A 6,805-nucleotide genomic window follows, 5' to 3' on the forward strand; every position below is an offset into this window, starting at 1 on the left:
AGGGGGTGTTCTGCTGGGCAGGGAGAGGGGATGAGAGACGGGGACAGCGTAGGCCGTTCAAGCCCCTGCTGCTGCACCTCTTCTACATGAGTTCAAAGGTCTGTCTAGAGAGAAAAAAATTGCAGAGGAGGAGGTAAATGATGAAAATTAGTTTCGTCCTCTTCCCACTCTGTTTGCACCCTGATCTCCTCAGACACTATACTCAACTTGGGGCTTTTCTCCAGGTGCCAACCCCTTGGGAGGCCTGGAGGGTGGCAACTAGGCGGAGGGCCTTTTCTGTGGTGGCCCCCTATCTTTGGACCAGTCTCTCTGCTGCAGCCCACCTGGCACCAAATTTAACATCTTTTTGGTGCCAGGTCAGCCCTTTTTGTGGAGGCCTTTAAAGACCTCCCTGGTCATCCAGGGACCTGACATAATTAGCCATGTGCCTTTCCTTTACTTTTGGCTAGGCCTTTTTTAATGGTCATTTTTATTAACTTTTAATGTTTTATACTATTTAAATTATTGTTAAATTATTGTTAATGTTTCTATCTATTGTATTTTATTGTACTTTGTTGCAAACTGCCCAGAGAGCTTTAGCTACAGGCAGTATAGAAATGAAATAACAGCAGCAGGGAAGGGCATTGGATATCTTACAGCCTCCAACATCAAAAGAGGGTGTGACTGATAGGACTCTGCCCAAACTTATCAAGATGTGTGTCAGTGCCCAAACTATATTAGACAGGATAGTGTTCTTTCCTGTGAGGAAGTAGCCTTCCATTTGCTTTTGTGAAGGAATGCAGGGTTAAATATGAAGTTGTCGCACCAAACTCCTCTTCTGAGAGCTCTTGTGCCAATAGTTTGCAGAAGACTGCCAGCCACTCACAGTTCTTTGAATCCATTTTGTTATTTCTACTAGATCAGCGATGCTGCAACTATGCCACAGGTAGGCACCTAATAGCAAATATTTATAAATTGAAAAGTTGGCAAGTGGGACCTGCAAGAAAATGTGGGCATGTGGAGTTCTCTTGTTCAGAGTTCCAGCAAGCCCTGTTTTCAAAGTGATCGATTCCATGTCCAATAGCCCAGGCTCTCTGTTTTCCCTCTGCCAACAGCTGCTTAACATTGCTATGATATTGCTCACTCCTCATTGGGACATCTGGTGGAGAGGGGTAGATGGGCTCCTAAAAATTGTTTTTGTACTGCTTCAGACTTTGGGATTTCTCGACTCTGATACCTTCTTCTTGGCTATTAGTGATCAGTTTTGGCAACATAGATAACAGTACTCGTCCCTGAAGCTGGAAAATAGAGGGAATAATGACCTAAGATTTGAAAGCGTGTGCACTGGTAGGCCAGTGTATGCAAAAGAATTAGGTAAGCTGTGGAGAATTATCCACCTCTCTGTTATGTCTGGTCGAGTTCTACAGCAAAGCTTTCATGCTTTCTTTTTTATTGTTCCACTTTATTGCCTAATTTTAATCACTTGAGAAAAAGAAAAAAAACCTATCTATTTGGGAAGTTAACTGAACTGAACCTTGTAATAAAGCAAAAGCATCTGGAATATCATCTTTGTAGCTTGATGACTGAGACAGCTCTAAAGGCAGATCTGCACTTGTTATGACAGCTGTTGGAAACTGGTGTCAATATTATATTACCAAGTGTTTTAGTAATCTTTACTTCTGCTAGCCCAAAAATATGTTTATGGTGTTAACCCGAGACAGTTTGATTGTAGAAAGGAATCAATAATTGTTCACATCTGTTGAGTAAATAAATAATATATGTTCATATGTCTCCTGAAGTCAGTTTTGTTGAAAACTTTGTGCAGGGGATTAATGAATGTTTGTGTAGTGCTTTGAAAGTCTAAAGTATTATAAGTGCCAGGTATTATTATTAAATCCTTCATGAATCAGGCCCATTAAAGGCTAAACCACTGAGTTTTTTAAACTGGCAGAATACTGCAGTCACTGGATTCTTTGTTACTGCTTTTTGTATTGCATCTGGTCATTCTGCACATATACCCAGTGCTCATGTTGTGGGCATATGTGTGTATGTATACTGAATTTGTAACCTACCCTTCTTTCATGGAAGGAGCTCAGGGTGCAGAATGGCTTTACCAATTTTATTCCTGCAAGGACCCGAAGCAGATGGAGCAAAATCATTAACTGAGATGTGGGTAGGAGCATGGCGCACCGCTGGTTTGCCAACTACACTGACTCCCAGTCTGCTTCCATGCCCAGTTCAAAGTTTTGACCCTTAGGACCCTTTATGGCTTGGGACCAGGATACCTAAAGGTCTGTGTGTTCGCACACAAAACTTAATCTGAGCCTTAAGATTTTGTTCTCACTCCCTTCTCTAAGTGGTTTGAACAGGAGAGGTGGCTACTATAGAAACCTTCTCAGAGAGGAGGACCTCTTATTTTCAGTTTCTTCTAAAAGTGAATGGGGCTTTGCTAAGTATTTTGTTTTCAACTTTGTTCTACTCATCACAACAACTGGCTCTCTTTCTAGCCATTTTAAGCAGAGTACGATTCCTCTCCATCAGGTTAGGCAATCTTGGCATCTCTTCTTGTAAATGAAACATCTCTAACTCCTTGCATCCAATTTTAGGACTATTAAGGCTGTGTAACTTTCATTATATAAGAGTTTGCTTGGCTGTGGTGAGACTGTGTTTGTATGAAAGTTACTGTGTTCAACACAAATTTAGGTGCATTTAAGCCCTTTAAAATCAACAGATGGACAAAGTGATTCTATGCACACTGGGCAGCATCTAGAGGGCCCAACTTCAGATCTGAGGCCAGAAAACTGCTCTGACCTAGGAACTGGGATCTATTCCCCAATTCCCCTCCTTTCTCCTCCCATCCTCCTCTCATGTCATAAGCGCAACCTCAGAGAAGAGGTAAAGTGGGTGTTGCAGTGGGTGGAGAGGGGAGGAGACTGGGTCTGCCAGGTACAATATGTCCTGGTGGCACTCTGACCTCCTTCCTTCCCTGTCCAAAGTACTGCAACAAGATGGCCAAAATCAACTCTATAGCTTACTTTGCAGGGTATCACCCTGTGCTCCTCTCTCCCTGCATAGATACCCATAATCTTCCAAGTTCCGAAGCTTATGGGCATCCCCAGTGTACCAAACTCTATTGAACTGTGGCCAATATTTTTGCAGTCTTACGTGTTTTAGCATAGCTGTAGGACTTTGAAGCAATTGTGTTTGTTAGGGCTGCACCCTACTACAATCTTACAGTAACTATTTTTATTCTTAAGAGCATTACTTCTGATGGGTAGTTTTTACAGCAGACTACAAAAGTGTTTATAATGTTTTAAATGAAGACACTGAAGAATTTGAAACAGATAATGTGGAAAATTTAAAGAGACCTCTTAAGAGGAAAAGAGTGGCCAGGAGGAAAATATTTATTTTCTTCAATAAATACCTATTAGGAAAAAATAGATAATTTTGAAAAACTTAAAGAAAATTTGTATAAAAGGAATTAAAGGGGGAAAAAGTTTCACTCCAAACCTTAAATTCAAAAAAGTGCAGTAAGAGTTGCTAGACATACTGTTGGACATTGGGGTAAGTATTACGAAACATAAAGAGATAGGTTAATGGTGTTAAAGAGATAAATGAAAGACGTTAAAGATCACTTTATTACTACATATGACTAACCCCAATGATAGTCAAAAGCACACATACAAAAAAACAATTTAAAAAGTGGATAGAAGTGACTCTACCAAGTTAGTTAAGGCTGATAAATGAAAAGATGTTGCAACTCATGCACAGATGCCTAAATAATTTTAGTTACTTTGTTCTTAAGCAAAGGAAGCCAAATCCTTTGACAGAGCAGAACCTCTGAAATTACCAAAGAGGCCGCCACAACACATAACCTAGAATTATTACACTGCTTCCTTCAATAAATACTTCAATAAATTTTGAGAGGATAAACTGAAGCTAGTATTTGTGCTGACCATGTGACTGCGATAATAGAAATGGTATGGAAGAAATTGCAAGCAAAGGAATATTTGGGGTTTTAATATTAAGACAAGCTTGTAAATTGTAGCTTTCCTCTAAGATATTCTCAGTGTTGACAGGCTTTACCTCTAGTTTCTTCTAGAATTATTTGGGGATATGGATAAATTCTACAAGTGCTGAGTTCATGAGAATACCGAGCTGTTCAAGATTTCAGGTATACACAACACCAGCACTACAAAACAAAAAGTCATCTTCTTCCCTTAGATTAATAAAACAACAAATATTCTTCAGAGTATTGGATGTTTAGCCAGAAATTTCATAGTAGAAGATTATGGGACCTAAACATTATGGCTATATTCTCATATTGAGAGTCCGGATTTTCAAACAAAACCCTTAAACAGATGTTCAATACTAAAAGATGTTAGAAGCAGTTAGTCCTTGGTTAACATGTTCAGGTTTTAGCTGGTTGGGTTTTTGTTTTGTTTTTTTAAGCAGAAGTTTTTAAACTGGCTTTTGGGGGGAGGGGGGCACCGTGTTGTAAAACCAGAATTTGTTTTAGAAAATCTTAAAAAAAATTCAGTGGGTATGTGTATGTATGTATGCAGTGCCTGAATAAGATATAAACAAGCATATAACACATCCTGCATAACTTCCTGTTTGATATGATACACATAGTATATTTTTATATTTTTAAAAAACACAGGTTAATCTTCATTACAAATGCAAAACACATAATATTAATTATCTGCAGGAATTTTAGGCTGTAATCCTAAATATCTTTACGAGGGAATAAGTCCAACTGAACACAGAGGGACTTATTTCTAAGCAACCATGTGTACCATTGTGTTGTTAATGCCAAAATGCCAAGCTTTTACCGAATGCTTATTAGACTAATTGTGTGTCTGCTGCCTGCCAGAGTCTTTCACATATAGTTTCTTGCATGCACACAGCTTTCTTACACGTGCCAGAGCTTCCCCACTGAGTTAGCATCTGTGGTATCTCCATCTGCATGTGGAGTTGTCCTGACAATCTCATCAGCGAGAGAACCTGAGCTTGGGAAAGCACAAGACATTTCAACTGGGGCCAGAGCTGCCCACAACAAAATAGAGCAGGCATAACTTAGGGTGCAGTCTTAAACATATTTAGTGTGTCAGCTCCATCAGACTCAGTAAGGCTTAGCGTGAACACACTCGTCAGTGTTGGAGCAGTATCTCACTCAGTCTTCTGGTTGTACTTTAGACATCAGTGAGGCGAACAACTCAATTCTAAACACATTTCCTCAGAACTCAGTTTCATTGATAACCATGGAATCCTCGGAGTATAGCTTGAGAGTAACTGGCAACGGGTTGCTACCGCAGACTCATGATCCTCCAATAATTTCAATGTCAAACATTCTGTTTATTTCAAAGAGCTTAGGAGAATGTATACAGATCTGAGCTACAGACCTCATTACGTGAATCTAAACAAATCTTAAGACCTACATATTTAGCTATGTTTTTGCAACAAGGACTCCCAAGAGTGTAATGAAAAACACAGAGCTTCTCAAGAATATGAAAGCTACTGTCAGTACTTTCAGTTTGATTTCTTTTTCTATACCATGCTTTGAGTAGCTGTATTTGCAGTAAAATAATGCACTATAGATTCTGCAAATAAGAATATTACCTACATTCCGAGAGATGCCTGTCTTAAACTGCAAACATCTGTATGAACAATGCATATAATTTATTGACCTTCCGAACTAGCCATTCCATTAAAAACAATAGCAACACTCTATAGCCTTTCAATAAGTTTTAAAATTTAAATGAAATAATAACAAATACAGTACCTGATGTATTCTTATGCTTATCCAATTGCCCACTCTTTTTGCAACTCAGTTTCACTCTGCCAGAGCTTCTGTATTAAATGCCTTCATCTCCTTAAAAGAAAAAAAAAAGTGTGTCAGCACAAGCCCAGGCAAACTTCAAATCCAGGAAAATAAAATTAAGCAGGCAGATCAAAGGCAGACGAGCAGTGAGACCAAATGCTTGTAATCTGATCAGTGATCTGCTGCCATACATCAAAGGCTGTGCTTTGGAGGCTGGAGAGAGAGAGACCTTTCTTTTTAGCAGGTAGTGGAGCTCACTCCTGCGCCTTCCCCCGGTTCTTCAATAGGTTTAATCAAAGCTCATCATTAGAGGGCCACCTACCCCCCTGTTTTGTCGTGCTGGGGGAATGCATGGTTCTTAGAGCTGAATGGCTGGATCCGTAGCTTCTCCCTGTCCCTCCTCTCCCTCTTTTTTGTTCTCAAGCTGTGCTCCTTGCGGATTGTGTGTTGGAAGCTTTCCCCAGTGCCAGCGGGTTCCGCTTATGCCTTTCATCTCGCTGAACTGATCCCATGACATCATTCAGTGCTGTGGGACTGGTTGGAGAGCTGTAATCCAGCCTGTGGGGAAACACAGCTGAACTGCACAAGAGTCTGTGTGGTTTTTAATTGAGTTAGCTGCTGTAAACAGTGCAAGAAAGTCCTTTCAAAGTTTCTGTTACTTGGAATTTTCATGTGAAGTCATGAAAGAGACAGAGATTTTGAAATGTTCTGTGCAACAGCGTGAAGAGCGTTTATCAGCATTGTGTCCGACCAAAATCAAAATTTCTCACACAAATACAAACCTGTAGGAGGATTTGCAACAGCTGCCAAGAAATTACCACCAAAACCACCAACAGAAGGGGAAAAGGAGAACCTCCATGACACACAATTTCCCACACTCAGTTTAAGTCCTGAAGAAGCTTTGGAGAAAAATGTGTTAGCAAGTCCACAAATTGTTAAGTTCAAAAAGAGAGGCTCATGGGCCTTCTGAATAGATAGTCCTGTGCCTATCTATTCAGAAGG

At 40.0% G+C, this 6,805-nt stretch overlaps 1 protein-coding gene across 1 annotated transcript in view; it reads right to left on the reverse strand.

Annotated features, from left to right (window-relative positions):
- Positions 1-6,188, reverse strand: part of TNFRSF19 (TNF receptor superfamily member 19) — a 65,117-nt gene extending 58,929 nt beyond the window's left edge. Inside the window, exons 1-2 of the mRNA XM_044442073.1 lie at positions 6,126-6,188; positions 5,765-5,854 (exon numbers count right to left, since the gene is read on the reverse strand). The gene's annotated coding sequence lies outside the window, so the exon portion shown is untranslated. The remainder of the gene's footprint in view (positions 1-5,764; positions 5,855-6,125) is intronic.
- Positions 6,189-6,805: the final 617 nt, after the last annotated feature.

This window comes from Varanus komodoensis, unplaced genomic scaffold (genome assembly GCF_004798865.1).
Source record: "Varanus komodoensis strain SLA01 unplaced genomic scaffold, ASM479886v1 scaffold4, whole genome shotgun sequence".
NCBI classification, from domain to species: Eukaryota; Metazoa; Chordata; class Lepidosauria; order Squamata; family Varanidae; genus Varanus; species Varanus komodoensis.